The sequence below is a fragment of the Ptychodera flava genome, chromosome 17 (genome assembly GCF_041260155.1).
Source record: "Ptychodera flava strain L36383 chromosome 17, AS_Pfla_20210202, whole genome shotgun sequence".
Taxonomy (NCBI): domain Eukaryota; kingdom Metazoa; phylum Hemichordata; class Enteropneusta; family Ptychoderidae; genus Ptychodera; species Ptychodera flava.
The window spans coordinates 34267117-34287200 of record NC_091944.1 but is presented as its reverse complement, the minus strand read 5'-3'; the positions used below and the strand labels follow the sequence as shown (position 1 = coordinate 34287200).

At 37.4% G+C, this 20084-nt stretch overlaps 1 long non-coding RNA gene across 1 annotated transcript; it reads left to right on the top strand.

The window, feature by feature from the left end:
- Positions 1 to 7451: 7451 nt before the first annotated feature.
- Positions 7452 to 14604, top strand: LOC139116132 (uncharacterized). Its single transcript, XR_011548248.1, has 3 exons — positions 7452 to 7668; positions 10770 to 10851; positions 11469 to 14604. It is a non-coding gene; the product is annotated as an uncharacterized lncRNA (long non-coding RNA).
- The last annotated feature ends 5480 nt before the right edge of the window (positions 14605 to 20084 follow it).

The window sequence follows — 20084 nt, the reverse complement described above, 5'->3', positions numbered from 1 at the left end:
AATGACTTTAAACTTGCATCCATGTTGAGGCCGTGTCTTACGTCTTACGATGTCCAAGATCTTTAAACGTAGTACTTTACATTGTTTGTAGAAGTCCATCTCTCTTAATTCTGGTAGCTCTTCATCAGGCTTCATGTTCAAGATGAAAAAGGAAAAAATCCCTCCATCAGCTCAATATCCCTTTGTAACAGTACACCTTAGCCTGGACCAAACCAATGCAGTTAAAGGGTAGTGTAGTTTCTCTTAATTAGATCCTCTGTAAAACTGCACGGCATCACAAATAACAGATGGAATGCTGTCCATTAAATTTCTACATGAAAGGAGACATTGTCAAAGACAAGGAATTCGTCTACATGAACTTGATCTGACTGTATAAATCATCTGAGTGACAAGCCAGTATGACCTGTTTACCCCATTCTCTGTAAACAGGTCCGTAATCATTAATGACAACAGTTCATGCATGGGTTTTGGCCCAACCATGGTGGTAAAATTAAGCTTGTATGCGCCTCGAAAGTGAAAGACTTAAACTTTTGCTCAAACTTTCCTTGAGGAATCTTTCAACTATTCTCTTTCAAAATCAAGAATAAAAATGGGGTCAAAGTGCAAAGTTTGGAACCAGGGAAATAAATAACCCAAGATTTATCGAGATTTAAATTTCAAAACTAAATCCCTGTGTTAACTTCATGTCGAAAAACACAAATTTTCGAATTTCGGAAAAACTAAGCCGGTAGAAAGTTTTCTTACGTCAAGAGCTTTAAAATGAACCTCCACAAGTGGTAAATCAGAAAAGAATTGTAAAAGCTTGAGAACTTGACTTTCATCATTCATTCATTCTGTACCAGTTTTCTGAAAAGCCTACGAAGCAAAAATTAATTTTTATCTAATATTTATTTCCAGGCACCCTCTAAGAATTAGAGGTTAAACCCCGGTTTTCAAAAAATTAAATGAAACCATTGCGAAAATGAATTAATGGTTATGATGGTTATGACCATTAATTCATTTTCTCAATGGTTTCGTTTATCGTCTCTAAAACCGGGGTGGAATATATGCATGGTCACCCATTCAGTCAGTATCTTTCAACATGTCAAACAATAAGTATCTCGTATCAAATCCTTAAAAATGGCCGACTTTGTCCCTTTAAAGCCATATATTTGTTTTCCTTTGGCAGCATGAAATCACAGAAAGTGCACCGGGTAAGTGACGGGGGTAACTTATGACCACAGGGAAAGCCAGGAAAAAGCAAACAAACAAGCATACAGACAAACAAATAAACAATAAACGAACATACAAACAAGCATACATATACATAAAGAAATAATAAAGAAACATACAGACAAACATAAACAAATAGATAAATAAACAAAAAAACATACAATATAATAGAACGTTGAATAAATACAACCAAACAAACAAATAAACAAATGTATACACACATGCATATATATATATATATATATATATATACATACACACACACATATCACATATAATATATATATATATATATATATATATATATATATATATATATATATATATATATATATATATATATATAATATATATATGCATATTCAACATGCGACGGCAGCATAACGGGACAGTTGCATTTTAGCCCCCTTTCTGCACTGATAATATGCAATCTTAAGTAGTTATATCAGATATTACATAACACTGAGTCAACAACTTCATGGGCAAATGATTGTCTGTAGGAGTAAAGTTTTTGAGGCATCGAGCTTTGCCCTACACAATCACTTATCGCTATCTCTAATCGCATACATTGTAAACAGCTTACAAGATGGCAAAAGATTTTAATTAGGATGAATAATACCCGACTTCCAGGCTTATAGTCGGGTATTATTGCACTGGTTTTTAGATGGGGGTGTCCCTTTGTTTATCATTTCTTTATGTATTTGTATGCTTGTTTGAGTGTTTGTTTAATTTTTGTTTGTTGTTTGTTTGTTTATTCATGGTTGCTTGTTTGCTTGTTTGTTTGTTTTTTCTCGCTCGCTTAAAAGCAAGGTTCGGTTGTCCCGCTATGTAGGACTACCGTTAATCCGGCCCTGAGTGTGTAAGTATTGGCGAGCTTTAAGCTACGCTCTTGAACTTTCGCTAAAGGTAGTGGTTCGGATGCTAATGCTACATGGCTGGTATGTGTATTACCGACCAACACACAGCCCTGCACAGCTAAATCGGATGCTCGCCATAGTCATAGTTTCTTGTTTAGAATGTACACGAACTGATAGTGCCAACTGGTTTCGCAGGGACAGTGCATCATCGTAACTTAGGGGCGGACCATTTGCTATCCTGGTTGGAGGGGGGGGGGGGTCTTGAGGATTTTCGGGAAAATATTCCCAGCAAATTTGATTTCAAAAATAAATTCAAAACGCAAGCAAAAGTTAAAATCAAAGAAAATCAAATTGGCGATGAATTTTCGGTTTAAAAGTGAAACGATAATCAAAATGAATACCAAAAACGAAAATGATTTAAGTTTTGAAAGTCAACATTAAAATAAAAATCAAAAGAATTTACAATTAAAAAAATGAAAATCGAAATCGAAATAAAAAAAAAAATTAAACCGGGAGTGAATATAAAAGTCAAAACAAAAGTCAAAGTTAAAACGATGATTTTAGTTTAGAAAGCAAAAAAAAAAAAGAAAAAAAAAGAAGAAATTCAGAACAATATCGCCATGTCATGAAAGGACAAATAAATTTATAATCATAATGGAAAAGCTGTTCAATATTAAAATGGATATGAAAGCTAGAAAAACTTGTTTTGAAATTGAGTGATACAGGGTTTGATGAGCTTCCTCCGCTGCCGTATATTGCTGGGTTGACGTCTAGAAATTCACTTGTATTGACAATTTATGACTATTTATGGTGTAAACAGTGTCTACACAGCCCCATATGGTCTATAGCTAGCTTGATTTTGTCTAGCACTTGAAGTAAGAGATACATGTATTACTGGATGTTTAGGCAGTCGTTTTTCTCAGTGAAGTTTGTGGAGCGACCTATAGTGATTCTCTTCTTCGAGTTGGTGTCTGTGATTAAATTACATTTGGGGATATTTAAATACTGTCGGACAGACTCTCTCCGGCAACTCTCGCAGAGTAAACATACAAACTCGTTCATGTGAGCTGAGTCGTGGAGTTTGAGGCTTATTTTATTTCAGTATGCGTAAAGGTCCCAACATAGGGTTGGAACAAATGATACACACACAGTAAACTCCCATCAGTGACAAATATATTACATAACAAAATCCTCGTATCATTCGTTCTTGTTCAAGTGCAGGGCTCGAAATTAGCGGTAGTCCCGCGTCCACAGACTACCAACTTTTCCCTGGGGCTACCAAAACCCATGAAATGGTAGCCCACACGGACTACCAAAGCCCGGGACATGAAATTACTTAGTGGACGAAATGTTGATCGCTGTGAGATGACCGACGCTCATACAGTCAACCCAGTTACGGACATAAAAAGGCCATACAATGACTTTATTATGCAAATTGAGAGGCGACAGTGCAGTCGAGTTTTTTGCGACAAACTTTCAATAAAATATCATTATCTAAACTGATGTACCAGGATGACAGGCTCGGGAAATGATGGCCAATGAAAATTCATTTTCATAGTTATTTAATCACAATGCAACAATCACAATTGAACACAAAATTATTCAAACTGCAAAGAAAAAGCTATCGGGCCATCCATAAATTACGCTTTCCGAAGTGTACGAGATCATCCCATGATAGTGTACTATCGTGGAGAAATATATACAAAATTGCCAAAATAGCCACGAAAGTATTTGGAACATGACTGTACCGAGTTGTCATCCTGAAATTCATAGCCAATCTATTTTTAGCCATGTTCTGTTTACACGTGCTGAGTGAAAAGTCGTTGTCATGGCGAACATCAAACTTTGCATATGAGCTGAGTCTGCGTATGTGTGAATAGGTTGTCAAACTTTGAGGCGTCACCGTTGTCCACTACACACGCTATTGCTATACCGTTCTCCTAAGGCTATGATCTGCAGGTATTGATGTCAAATGACTAGAATAGTCACTTCCGGGAGAGAATCATGCAAAATAATTTTTCATTGTCTAGATATAAATAAAAAATACCCTTTACAAAAAAAACCCCTCTTCATTCATGCAGGGGCTACCAGACCTTTTCATTGGGCTACCAACTTCAGAAAATGGTAGCCAAATGGGACTACCAGGCAAAAAGTTAATGTCGAGCCCTGCTTACCACTGAACAAAGAATCTGGTTGATTCTCACCGGTGAATTCATTCTTACCATGAAAATCACCATTCTCACAGTGCTTGGTGTGAATTTCCATTCTCACAAAGGAGTGCATTTCTCACTGCAGTGAGAATGACAAGAGATTCTCACCAATTGCGAGAAAGCGTCACTTTCTCGCTCCAGTCTCGCAATTTTTTCCTATAGTGTAGAAAGATAGACAGTGGAGAATGGGAGCGCAGATCATTATGCAGATCTCATTATGCGCAGATCGATAACCCAAACCTCTATCAATCAATTTACGAAATAGTGTCCAGTGATTCACTTTATCGAAGGCTTTTGTCTCATCAAGAAAACAAAGAAAACAGGGGTATTGTGACGCTTATAAAAATCAATTATTTCTTTTAATAAAAACACACATATCAGTCGAGTGACTTTCTTTAAAACCAAATTGATGATCACTTGTGTACAGTAGACTATCACACTTATCAAGAATGAATAATTCATACATCTTAGAAATGGCAGTGGCAATAGCAATGGGGAGATAATTCCCAGAATTAGTAACATCACCATTTTTATTCTTTACAAGTGGAACCAAGGTGGTGTCCATGCAATATATAACCATGAATATGCAGTAAACATCACTGAGAGAAGAACATGCAGGCGTGAATGCACAAACTTTAGATGCTCAGCTGTAATGTCATCTGGACCAGCAGATTTACCACTGGCCAATTTTGCAATGGAATTTCTAATGGCAGTTTGAATGACAATCATATCCTCATCGAATGAAAGAATCAAAATAATATCTTTCACAAAACACTCATTACTGTTGTTAGTGACAGAGGAAAGCAGACGAGCAAAATGGTCACGTCACAAGTTTGCAATGTCATGTTGCCCATTACAGCCATCAATGGTTGATGATAAAGGTGACTTCTTTTTACTGTTAACACGCTTCCAAAACTGCTTGTCATTTTTGTTACAGAGGTTGTCCGCTAAGGCGTTAGCTCTCATTTGAGACTCACTATTTTTACACATCTTAAAAACATACTTAAACTTAGCACGTGATGTCCTCATGAGATCAAAAATCGGACCTTGTCTGGGACTGCTAGAGTCCCGCCACAACAGGAAAGCATCACGAGCAATGGCATGATAATCTTTAACATGTTGATTCCAACCTGGAATTGATTTAGTCCCATTATTACACTGGATATTAGAAGGAATGCTTTGCAAACCAGCATCCTTCAAAGCTTCAATAATATCATCATACAGTTTTGAAATTGATTGCAAATGAGAAGTTGACTTACGTTTTTTTGATATACCCTGATCAAAATCAAAAGTGTTCAGTTACTGTTCTGATGTCAGGTCTGCAAGTTTTAATCTAAAGTATGAACCTACTGGTATAGTAGGTTCATCCATGGAAAAATATCGCAGTGAATAATATTTTGTAAAAATAATATTTTGAAACAACGTATTACGATCGCCAATGTTACTTTTATTTTATACATGTTGTTGTAGTGTAAATGCACTACACGTCTCATGGATATCGTTCCTGCCTATCAAAGCGTTACTTGCGACGGCTGACAAATGGCGTCAATTTTTACACGTCGTTGGAGGCGTCATTCACGCTGTCGGACGCTGAATTGTGCAGACTGACCGAGGAAGGCGAAGTTTATCACCTTTTGGTCACAGTGCAAACACTTTTAACAAGAATATTTAGTTGCACTATGTTCTTTCAGAAAGGTTACACTTACATCTAAGAAATGCAATGGGACCAATCCCAAGTCTATCAAGTTTGCGGTGTAAGATATGTAATAAGGTTTGAGCATGGATGTGGTTTGAGCTACCCATGGAGCTAGTACAGTGTACCATGGATGTACGACCTCCATACCCTTACATAAATGATCAACATATGGTCAAAAGTCAAACTGTTCACTAAGTTTACCTGTGTATGATTCCCTTACGTACGCCATCGGCGTAAGCAAAACACTCACATAGACCACGGGGTACTGCAGGCATTATTCGTCTAGAAGTCATGAATACGATCAATAAATGTAGTGTATTTGACCTTTTTTCATTATATAAGCCTTACCTGCGTCACATGTGTACCTATTACTTTACCATCGCTAACTCGTCATAGTATTTCAAAGAAAACAGTTTATATCCTTCCTGTTCCCCTTCATTAACGCGAGGGCTTATCGCCCTGACCAAATATCTCGTTAGCATATCATAAGAGCTGCTAACGAGTTATTTGGTCAAGGCTATATGCCCCCGCACCGGTGATCGGTAGGACAAATTAATGAAGGGGATCAGGGAGGAAATGACCACGCCGCCCTGGAAGATATCCCAGAATCCACCACTTCATCTTCGCTTCAAAAATGACGGCCATCTAGCGATACCGCGGTAAATACGCTAAATTTTCAAACTTATTTTAAGAGTCACTATGTATTTTCTAGTAAACTCATTTTCACGCCTACAACATTTTATTGCCTGATGTACAAGATAGTGGTATTTTTTTACGAATTTTCATTAGTTCTACGCATGAATTTTTTGATCGAAAAATTGATGCTTTGTAAAGTTTGGTCAAACATCCAATGTATTCACTTTTCCCCGGACGTTTTTTGATGAAAGTCGTATGGTCAACCCAGTCAATGTAGTATCATTCGACTCTTAATGGTACGAAATGTGTCAAACTGTCAGCCGACCCCTATCGACCCCAAGCGTTTTCACGTAATGGGGCTTTCTTTCTGCCTACTTTTAGCGATTTTCTTAAATGTGGACGCCTTATATGTAAACATAGCCGGGCCGCTAGGCGTATAGCTGGGGGCCGGGGCAGCAGGTCACCTCGACCCCTGTCCGTTTCGACCCAAGTAATTCACACCCTCTTGTCGTTGTTTGTGGTCAGATCAATGCCGGTGCCTTTAGTCACTTCGACCTCAGTCACTTTTCATGTTACATGTACCTGACAACGTTTTACTGAGTACATTATGCAACTTGTTTCTGTGAGAAAAGCTGCTTGCTTCGAATTCGCTACAACAATCTGATACTTGTGGGAGGCCTGGGGTACCCCGGCCGCATTGTCATTTACTGACTAGGGAACGTGTCTCACTGAAGTGGGGATGGATAAAGCATGTCATTTACTGATTTTTGGAAATAAGGCATTCGTCATTATCGCTATTGCTTGCCATATGCGGCAAGATTGGATGAGCGAAGCCGATCCGCTCGCGTGATAGAGGGAGTACGCGCGTTTGGGAGTCCTGTCATCTGGTTGTAAATATGTCATGTGGTTGTTGGCTATGACACACCCATATTTGGTTATGTTTCGATGTCAAAGATCAGAGTTGAAAGTCCAAGCATGGGTAATTCCTTGCATTCTTGATACCTTGTGCTAGCTCTGGTTGTCAAAGCACGTTTTCATTTGTGCCATTTCGAAGCAAGTGAGTACAAGTATAGTAGTCTGTTCGATTCTTGATCGTAGGCTTGTAACACAAGGATACGATTTCTCATATATCTCTGGTGTTAGCATGCAGGCGGTTTTAAAATTCAGAGGTCAGACGAAACCAGGTCTACATGACAGTCCGCCTCTGACTGTGTCTATATACATCAGTCATCATGATCGACCTCGACAGATTCAGCACTTTAGTGTTTGATTGTTATGGTCCAAAGCCGTACAAAGCTACTGTGCTTGCTTTTGTATTCATGGCACTGCTTCAGTAACAACGGTCGAAAATGCTCAAAGCATTATAAACCTGGTTGCATGGACACTCCGGCGCATCTCTCTTAGTGTGCTATGGCTGTGACTTCTAAGTTTTCCCAGTGGTTTTTCATCTTTCTATGCTATCGCCAACTGATTTAAGTTGTCTAATCAAATATTTTTGCAGAATCTGCATTTGGAGTATGCTGAGTCACAATGTGTCACCTGGTTGCACGGACACTCTGGTGCATCTCTCTTACTGTGCTAAGGCTGTGACTGCTAAGTTTTCTCATTGGTTTTCATCTTTTTATGCTATCACTAATTGATTTAAGTTGTCTAATCTAAATTTTTTGCAGGAACTGCATTTTGAGTATGCTGAGTCACAATGTGTCACCTTGTTGCATGGACACTCTGGCGCATCTCTCTTAGTGTGCTATGGCTGTGACTTCTAAGTTTTCCCAGTGGTTTTCATCTTTCTATGCTATTGCCAACTGATTAAGTTGTCTAATCAAATTTTTTTGCAGAATCTGCATTTGGAGTATGCTGAGTCACCATGTGTCACCTGGTTGCACGGACACTCTGGTGCATCTCTCTTACTGTGCTAAGGCTGTGACTTCTAAGTTTCCCAGTGGTTTTCATCTTTCTATGCTATTGCCAACTGATTTAGGTTGTCTAATCAAATTTTTTTGCAGAATCTGCATTTGGAGTATGCTGAGTCACCATGTGTCACCTGGTTGCACGGACACTCTGGTGCATCTCTCTTACTGTGCTAAGGCTGTGACTGCTAAGTTTTCTCATTGGTTTTCATCTTTTTATGCTATCGCCAACTGATTTAAGTTGTCTAATCTAAATTTTTGCAGGAACTGCATTTTTAGTATGCTGAGTCACCATGTGTCACCTGGTTGCATGGACACTCTGGTGTATCTCTCTTACTGTGCTAAGGCTGTGACTGCTAAGTTTTCTCATTGGTTTTCATCTTTTTATGCTATCGCCAACTGATTTAAGTTGTCTAATCTAAATTTTTTGCAGGAATTGCATTTTTAGTATGCTGAGTCACCATGTGTCACCTGGTTGCACGGACACTCTGGCGCATCTCTCTTAGTGTGCTATGACTGTGACTTCTAAGTTTTCCCAGTGGTTTTCATCTTTCTATGCTATCGCCAACTGATTTAAGTTGTCTAATCTAAATTTTTTGCAGGAACTGCATTTTTAGTATGCTGAGTCACCATGTGTCACCTGGTTGCACGGACAGACTGGTGCATCTCTCTTACTGTGCTAAGGCTGTGACTGCTAAGTTTTCTCATTGGTTTTCATCTTTCTATGCTATCGCCAACTGATTTAAGTTGTCTAATCAAATATTTTTGCAGAATCTGCATTTGGAGTTTGCTGAGTCACAATGTGTCACCTGGTTGCACGGACACTCCGGTGCATCTCTCGTACAATAACAAGGCTGTGACTGCTAAGTTTTCTCATTGGTTTTAATCTTTCTATGCTATCTTTAACTGATTTAACTTGTCTAATTAAATTTTTTTGCAGGATCTGCATTTCGAGCATGCTGCGTCACAGTGTGTCACCTGGTTGCACGTTTTGAACATGCTGAGTCACAATGTGTAACCTGGTTGCATGGAGACTCCGGTGCATCTCTCTTACTGTTCTAAGGCTGTGACATCTTTTCTCATTGTTTTCATCTTTGTATGGTATCACTAACTGATTTAACTTGTCTTATCAAAATTTTATGCAGGATCTGCGTTTCGAACATGCTGAGTCACAATGTGTCACGTGGTTGCACAGAGACTCTGGTGCATCTCTCTTACTGTGCTAAGGCTTTGACTTCTATGTTTTCTCATTTGTTTTGCTCTTTTTATACTATTACAAAGTGATTCAAAATCAAAATTTTATGCAATTGTCTGCTTTAGGAGTATGCTGAGTCACAATGTGTCACCTGGTTGCACGGAGTCATGTGGTACATCTCTTTTTCCCTTATAAGGCTTTGTCATCAAAGTTTCTCCTTGGTTTTGCTCTTTTTATGCTATTAAAAAGTGATTCAAGTTTTCAAATCAAAATTTTATGCAGGAATCTGCTGTTAGATCATTCTGAGTCGGAATGTGTCACCTGGTTGCACAGAGACTTTGCAGTGGTATAAACTTGCTAATTAAGGGGCGCTGCACCCACACAGGGTATTTTGCACCAAAATCACTTTTTAGTAGACTTTCATTTATTTAATGACATTTAACCCAAGATTAAAATATTATTATTTGGGTTCATCTTCAAGGTTGTCAAGCAGTCGTAGGTTGCTTGATAAAGAAGTGTTAATTTTTGCAAATGTTTGCAAATCACCCAATTTCCTGGCTTCACTATTCTTCCAATTTCAAGATTTCCAAACAATTTAACTCCATACTGACTTGGTCAAACTTTCTTAAATTTTCACATTATTTTTTTTTAATTTTGTTAAACAAAACTTTTTTGATTGGCAATAAAGTTCTTACATTTTGAATAAGAGGCACTTTAATTTGTATGAGGATCATGTACTGTAAAATATGTTCAGATGTAACCTGCCAAAAGAAGGAAATGACGACCATGTTAAAATTGATATTTTATTCAAATCATATGTGTCACTGCCCATTTAGGGCAACTGTTGTCAGCTCCACTTGTATATAACCATTGCAAGACTGATATCATTTTTTATATGCAAAGTAAAACAAACTGTGGCATGTCTTTTGAAGGTTTATGGCATGTCTGTTGAAAACAGAGAGTATTAAAAAAAGACTAATTTTTAATATGAAACGTCTGTGAACAGTGTCTATTCATTCTGATGTAATAATGGATATTTGTTTGTTTTGACAGTATCTTTGAATGCTATGACACTGCCTTAACAACAGATGGTAAGAAGTTTGTTTTGGAAGAGGAATGTGAAAGAAACGTCAATGTAAGTAGGGTATTATGTTCATATGTTGCTTCTCACATTGGTGTACCATTTTGTAGTTACAACTTGAGCTGTATCATGTGAATGGTTTTGGGATAATTGTGTAAGTTATTATATTACAACTCTCAAAAATTTAGAGGGCCTGTAATGCTTACTTTCGATATTTCTTTCATTATTTATATTTGTCCACTGTAAGTTGTTATTTTACAACAAACAGATTGCTAAAAAATCAATATTTAGCTTGTCAGCATAGCATTTGTATGTGTGATTGCACTGGTATTAGAAAACAGCCGTAAGGACTTGTTTTAAGCATCCTGGTGCACAGTATACTGGGTAATCAGACTCAACAAGGAGCCACATGCATAAGCAGTGGATGTCATCAACACCAGTGCTAAATAAGAGTACTTTAACAAATATTTTTATTGCACAGAACTCATATAATTATTGAACTATTACATTCTATTGAATTACATTTCCAATGTTACTGTGCACAAGTTTATGGGCTAGCCCTATCATGATATCATACATTTTATGACATTATCTACCAAAGGTTTCATGGGTGAAAGAAATATACAAAAATGTATTAATAGTATATCTATATTTCTATTTTTCTCACTCAGGTTTGTTGTAGACTACATCACAATTGTGTTGTTGGAGGAGGCTGAAGTTTACCTTATGTCAAGGAAAAGAATGGTTATGCTTGAAGAAGCAAATAAACTCTAGTATTGCCACAGAAATCTAAATATACTGTTCTGCAGGGATAATCTTATTGACATTTGTCCATATTGTTATGAAATATTTTAAAACTTAAATTTTAAGGCAATTATTGTCATATTTAACCAAAAATATCATTCAAAAGTTCTGGTCAGACACATTAATATTGATTATACATGTCCCTTAGGATGACAGCAATACAATTTTGTAAAATCGTGCCAAGATATGCAACTTTGTATTTTTGAGATTATTTTTGTCATTGTAGATCTATTTTTTTCTTCAAAACGTCTCATCAGACTTTTTGATATTCAGTATACAGGTCCTTAGGATGACTTAAGTCAGATATTTTTATACAGTGAGAAAATGCAAAATTTTGTATTTTTGGAGCAATTTTTGTCAATTTTGGTCAAAAAGTGCTTTTGTCTAATTGGTGTTTATCTGATAGCTTTGCATTTTCTTATAAAAATCCCTGGAGAGTACCTGAGCCAAATCATTTTTCAAACTGGGGGAACCCATGATTTTTTATTTTTGGAGCCAATATATTAGTCTGCAAGCTTGAATGACCTATTCCAACCCTGAATACCTTGTAAATCAATTTTGAAGACACTGAAAATAATGTAGTTTTATTTGGTGCCAATTTGTAGTGAAATATGATCTAGAAAAAAGTTGTGAGGCTATGTTTTATGTAGTTGATCAACTTTAGCAAATATTTCATGGAGGAAACCCCATACACTGATGAGGGATTTCAATCCACAAGAAGGCATATGGCAAGATGCACCATACCATTAAAACAGACTCCAGTTTATTTGTATCAGTTCCAATCATTTTGTTACATAAACAAAAAAATCTGTCATGGTATCACTTAATTAAGTAAATCTTCACAAAGATGAAGGCGCCGAGTGAAATCATGTGTAGATTGAATAAGATGAGTGATGAATGATAATATCAGGTCACTTCACCACACAAACAGAATAAAAACGATATTAATGTTGACGACCTATCCCTCTGACACCATATTGTTTTTTGATCAGTACACTGCATATATTTACTCCTTCCAAGGTTCGAATTTATCAGTTATCATCGACCAATTACCAGTGGTTGCCTGCTTTTGATTACAACTTTGAACTTGCAGTAGACAATGTTGACTTACAATATATTTTGCTTGCAGTAATTGTCAAAATATAGTTGCACATTTTTATCTGAAACCAAGAAGTTTTCACATTTAATGTTACACATACTACTCGTACAACAAGGAAGTTATTGAAATCTTTCAAGTTTTCTCTGACGTCCAACATTTTAAAGTTAATTGAGCTGTTGTAAGTTTCCTTCTCACCAGTTTATCTGGTGTGTATATTGCACATTGTATTCTTGGCTCATCTGTGTATAACTTAACTCTGAGTAAATCTTAACATTTCAAGCAAAGGACCATCAAATTTTTACTGTTGATCTACAAAATTGAAAAGTGGCTGTTAAAACGGAATTCTGCCTATGAAAATTGAAAGTTCAAACTCTTTGCAAACACAATCGCATTTTGAGTGAATAAGTGGAAATAGGAATACCTCTCTTTGTTTGTCAGATAGGAGCAATACTGTGCCCTTGGTGGTATATTTTTAAATGACTTGCAGAAATTGATATTTATTATTATTGCTATTATTGCTAATTGTTGTTTTGCCTGATTGAGGCACACACCTAGCTATCCTATGGATTCTCTTGAATATTATCACAGTACAGCTACATGAGCCACCAGGCTGCTGCTAGTTGAAACGCCTATTTGTAGGGGTTTTTATGAAAACTGCTAAGCTAGGCGAATTAGTATTGTAGATATTGTGAGTTCAAGCCCCATAAAAATGCATCAGCAAGACTGCATCAAAATTGACCACTTTTACTATACATGTTGTTCACAAATTTAGTTCTAAGGCCATCAAGAATATTTTTATGGGTCTTTTAGAGTAATTTAACATTAGGGCCTGGGGGGTCAGAGGAATGTGAGGGTAGTCACTCAAAAAATTGAAAGCTACAAGGGGGTTGCTCAAAATTGGAGAGAAAGAAGGGGTTGCTCAATTTTTGGTACAAAATGAATTGAAATACCTTTCAGATTGCACCATTTCATCAATTTCTCAAAATTCTTAATGCGGCCCCCTGTCACTTCCTCTCCCCCTGGGGTGTTCTAACAGTTTTACTTAGTAAAAACAAATAGAAAACACCTAATATTGCACCAGACTGCATCATTGAACTCATTAATTTCTCAAAATTTCCGACGTGGCAGAGGGGACACGCCTCTCACACTTTTCCCCTGTGGGGTGTTCTAACAGTTTTACACAAATTGATAACATCTCTCATATTGCACCAGACTGCATTATTGCACCCATCAATCTCTCAAATTTTCAACACGAGAGGGTACAACTCCTGACACCCCCCCCCCCCCCCCCCCCCCCGCCTCCTGACTGTTCTCCTGTGCTTTCAGATTCTGCCCTGTCAGATATCTTAGTGAAAACCTTGTCATGATACCCATCCAAAGTAAACAATACTGTATGGTAAACAATATTATATGGTTGGATAGTGGTCACAGCATGAGCTTTTGTATCTACATTTTATTGTGACTTTGAATTTCCTTTTGCCGGTTTCATCTTTTTCAACTGTCATGAGGTAACCGATGATATTCTAGCAGGATATGAAAGGTCTGTACTATTGCTGTAGTTTTGTAAATGTTAAAAATACATGTCTTTGTATTCAACTGGTCTAAGGGGGGGGGGGGGGGGAGGGAGGGATCGGTCAAAATTTCTGTTAGAGACTGGGTTACTCAAATGCATTGGGGTTGGCAGGGGGTTTACTCGAAATTTCAGAATACCATGAAATTCCCCAGACTTCCCCCAAGGTCGTAATAATGACGACTCCCTAAGTAAGATTTTTACCACGGGAAAACGTAAATTTTATTCACTCTTCATCCTTTGTTAACCTTAGAAAGTTTGATTATGTAAAATTGTGTTGTTACTTGTTGTAATCTTGAATTGTTGAAATGAATAAAATCTTGGAAAGTAAAAACATGATCCTGTGTCACTCTTGTTCGTCTTGTTTCACCATCAGAGAAAAAAAGATTCTAATAAATTCACACCCCATTGCTCTACCAAAACAGAAAAATTATTGACATTTTTCAGGCTAAACACGCGATGTCTCACCAGTAATACTTGTTATGTAAGTTCAATGCAACTCTGCATAACATGTTCGGACGAGAGAGGTGACCATAGAGGGCGTACGTCCTACTGGTACTCGTGTGACAGGCTTGCAACCACATGACATACTCCGGGTGCGCGCGTACTGGTCTACAGGCTCGCCTTGGTGTCTTGACGCCAAATGAGCCTATTTCCGGTTTAGGCGTTGGCCTTACAGCAATGCTTATAGGATATCTTCCAGGGCGGCGTGGAAATGACAACGAAAATTAGACGCTTAACTTACAAGGAATTTTAACATCGTCCTTGACTCAAGCATTACTTTCAACGACCGCATCGATCTCAACTTGAAGTAAACTTACCTTGGTTTAATGAAGCTTAATTTAGTCTTACTTTGATGTTTCTATCTTTATTCATTTTTGTTACTACTGTTAGATAGATATTAGGACATGGTAACAGGGCCAACCTAATCATAGGTTGGAATTCATCTTCAAGTTCTATACGAACTGATGGTGGCATATGATGTAATTGAATATATCACCGTGTCACACTTCTGTTTCACTGCATGCCAGGACTACACTATCGCAGAGACTTTTAACAAATTGAACTGTAGCCCTAATATCTGGTATCATGAAATGTTTTCACTCTCCACATATCTCGCTTTTAGTTCAGTTAACAGGCACGGCAATTATGTACAGACAGTCCTGTTGAAGTCACAGAAGTAGACTTATTTTTCACATGTCAAGACTTTGATTTACACAACAGTGATGTTGGTATATTTTTGGTCATATTTTCAAATGTTGCTTTTTTGAAAAAAATGTCTCTGATGTCAGTAATACAGTAACAGTTCTTTCTTGCTTAATCAATACCTAGCCTAGATAGGGATATCCTACATGGAAAGAGTTTTCCTGGCTTTTTCCAACTTTTGCACACATTTTTTCCATCACATTTTCAAAGTGATAATGATAATGGGTCATGAAAGCAGAACAAAGTATATATTATAATTTACTACCTCCAAAGAAATAAAAGCAAAAGTTTTTATTAAAGTTATATCTTTAAAGAAAAAATACACTATACCAACCATGGAAAACACTGTCTCCATTTTAATAAAAGACTACTTTGCAGACTCGGGGCCGTATTCGGGCCTGGTCTTCGCGCCTTGCTCTGTCCACGGTCCTTTGGTGGAGGGACTGTGCTCTGTCTTTGGTAGCTTGTGCCACAGTCCCTCCCCCTGTGGAGGGACCGTGCTTGTGCAATTAGAGGTGCGCCAAGTGTCTCTGCATCAAGGTGGGCCTGTGCGGGTATTGAACTCTATTCGGCCTGACTTCTAGTGACTATGGTTCCAAAGGCTTGGACTCTACCACTGCGCCACGATGGTTCAGCCCACCTCCACCCTTGATCATTTACAATTTAACCAATTTTGACAAATTAATGCTTACATTTGATTCCACTATTCCAACCATACGGTATGATGATGGAAAAGTCTTTGATATTTCGCAGTTCAAGTTGAACACATTGAGCCTTAGAGAAGTTGTTGCACAAAATGTAATGTATTATTGCTTTCATGAATATATCAGGCGCCTTTGCAACTATCAGTGTCGGTACTGCAAGACAGTAGCCGCCGTTTTGATCTTCAACGGTAAACATTACAGCAATAGGTTGTATTCCTAAATTAGATCAGTGGTATATAGTATCAGTTTTCGAAAACAAGAAATCTAAGCAAAGACCATCTTTAATGTATCCCCATGCACGTTGGGGTAGAGCATGGAGGTAGGAACTCCATGGGTAGAGTAACCATGGATGTAAAAAATAGAGTAACCGTGCTCCGTGCAAAAACTGAATCACAGGACTGTGACCCAAAACAAACGTACCCACATAATTATTCACTGTAAAAAGGTATGTACACAGGAGAACAAAAGGGTGCAGGAGGTGCGAAACACAACAAAGGAAGTGTTAAAATGAGTATAACAACGACAACAAGTGAAACTGCCAACCAGAAAATACAGTAATCTCACTTGTACCTCCATCTTTGTAGTGTGCAAGAAAGATAATATAAATCCTTGTATAGACTAGATTCTTAGTTCTTAAATTTCATATCGTTGGTAAATTCAGTTTCTTGTCTTTCCATACGACCAGAGCCGAAGAACTATCTCTCATCATACAGTCAAACAAGCTGTCTTGATCCCCTTCCCACAGCCTTGCTGAAGAAATGCTTGAATAATTTAATTCTGTACACAAACCGTTAATCGCTCCCTACAGTCGGGAAAAGTACCTTTATTACGTTATTCAAGTAAGCAATAGCCTAAAATGCTATCGTATGAGATTTGTTATTTTTCATAAAATAATGGCAAACACTGTCACTCATCACTTCCAAGTTGCTACTGGAAACTTTGTAATCTAAACACAGAAAGTTTCACAGTACAGAGACTGCTCTACATAGAGTTACTTAGAAGTTCAAGTAAAGTCGTTGTCATTGCGAACATCAAAATTTTTCTCGAGGGTCTATGGTTTTACTTGCGATCAGAAGATTCGATTCGCTGGGATTTTTTGGCAACTAATTGAAATTTCTGTGCACACAATTTATACGACAATTACGGTTACGATTCTTTGTTTAGAACAAAAACAAGCGTTTTTAAGGTGTTCATTTAATGACCTCTGACATCACATGACCTTTGACACGGAGTCAGCTGTGTACCCTTGATAGATAGACTCATTCAATCGTGCAGAGCTGTACTATGAGCATAGAGTAAGTACAAATCTAATGTATTTCATGCGTCCATCCTTGAAATATTTCCTGAAAGTTACTCAAGATGCTTTTAAAGACTACTAGAAACTAATTCTTCGTTAAGGGAATATAATTAAGCAAACTTTAGTTTTGCAGCGAGGCATTCTTGTAAACCCGGAAGTAAGCCCCCTCTTTCTACCTCCATGCTATAACGTAGAGTGACCGTGGCTCTATCGACGACTGAATATCACTACTGAAACTCAATTTGTTTGTGTCGTAGGGCTGACAATTAACCACATGGTATTTTCGACTCTGACAGTAACTGCTTTCAAGTCACTCGATGTTGAAAACAAAAAAACAAATCTACATGAAGATCTTATTGGTCCAGTGCTCATGAATAATATGTGTCGTAAATTTAAACAATAAATGTTTACAAACAAAGATGACATTTTTTGTTACCACTCAAAATTATCAATGTTATGTGATTTAATTTTGGTCAAACTTTGGTCAAACTATTGTTTTCGCCAAAACTACTTGCCTTATAGCTTTGATATTTGGTATGCGGGTTAATGGGATAATAAAAATGTGATGAGTCTTTCAAACGATGACGAAATCTACAATTTTGTAATTTGGGGAATTTTTTACAATTTTTTCGTCGAAAAAGGGTTTCTCAAAAATTACGAGTCTGATAGCTATGATATTTGGTATGCAGGTTTCTACAGATATGATGTGCTTTATTTTATAAAACTGCCCTTCAGAAAAAAAAAAACTAAGTCAGCAATATGCATATATTAAACATATTTATCTCATGTAAACAGTGCATGACCTGAAATCCGCTCTCAGACTTACCCGTTTCAAACATGAATGCAAAAAAAATAACATGTATGGTATGTGTATACACAGCACCAACAGAAGTGTCCCTGGGTTTAAACACTTCAGTAGCTATTTGTAAACACCTTCTAGGCATATTGATTTCCAACTATCATGAACTGTTTATGAATCTGGCATGCTAGAAGCTAGTTTTCACTTTGTCATTTCGGTAAGGGAAACTTTCTTTTCAATGGCACTTGAACTGCGACATGCTATGAAAATGTAGCAGATGTCATACTGATGTCCAACATTTTCCCTTGATCCTTTGTATGTTTGTAACCCTATAGCATTGCATTGAACCCTGGTTTGTATCAAGAATGATAGGGGTGCAGGTAAGCTACAGAACCATCTGGCGGTGTATGACTTGAATCCATCTTCAAAAACTAGATGTTTAGTATAGAGGTCCCTAAGGATTAACAACCTAAGATTCTTTAAAATATTGATGAAATTTTCAATTTTTATTCAGAAGTCAATGTTCCAATAATTTGGTCAAATATTATGCTCACTGGAACTACTGGTCTTGTAGCTTTCATTTAGTGTTGAAGCATTGTAGAAAAGCAGATTAGGCCAAGAAAAATTAAAAGTTTGTTTCTCATCCTCGCGTGCGTCGATTCAGACCTACTGCATCAACCTTTTTCGTGCTCATAAGGAAATAAAATGAAAAAAACCGGAAAAATATGCAACGATAGTGCATAACACAGTGCTGTATAAAACAAAACTGTAGACAAAATAACTGACACATATATTCCATTCAGTACTGTACACATATGTCACCGTCAAATAAGGCTGTCAAAACTGTGCATTGCTGCCCTGGAAGTCAAACCACAGAACTGTTGCAAGACAAAAATACTAAAGCAGAACTGCTGTGCATTTATCTCTACAAGCATTCCCATGTTGTTTTCATGGTTTCTTGCACGTTCTCTTCGGTTGAAGAATAAAAAAAAATTGAAAAGAAAACAAAACCCTGCGTCACCGCATCATTTTTGCAATATGTCTAGGATGAGAAACAAGCCAAATTTTGCGTGCTTGTGTCTTTTATGGGGACTTTGCCATCTGGCAGTATTGAGTGGAACAGAAATAAACAGGACACTTTATGATATTAAATGACTCCTGAAGTTATGGAAGACAACTGTCTGATACAGCCAATAAATCTGGGGTTTTTTCACTGCTGTTATAAAGTTTGCTTCACTACTATTCCAATAAATTATACTTTCCATTTAAATCGCAAAATAATAGGTTGAAAGCACTTAACGTATCTAGGAGGAACACACCACAGCTCATTATCCTCATACTAATGGCAACTTGCTATTGTACTGTTTTGCCAGGGTAGATGGCTCTTTTTAAGATCAACTAGCGAGTTTTGATTCAATGCGAAAATCAGCACTGATGTGGTGACCTCAAGCAAGGTGTAGCTGACTGTAAATAATCTGAATGCTGTTTTAGAGTCTAGACTGACCGAAGAAATCCATGGGAGATACTACTTTGAAAATCAAGGACATTGTGTTTCATCAAATCAGTATTGAACATTGAATTATGAGAATCCTAACTGCATATGTGCAAGCTAGGCCTACTCGGTATCAACTCCATGGAGCATTTTTTTACCTCCATGCATCTTCCAAGTATCGTACATCAGCTAAGACAATTTAATATCGTGATGTATGTGCTACCCGAAGCCAACACGTAAATACAGTTTGCGAGAATGTGAACTTAATATTTCTATGCCCGGGACCTTCTCCTGTGGAAAAAATGCAAGCTATGCT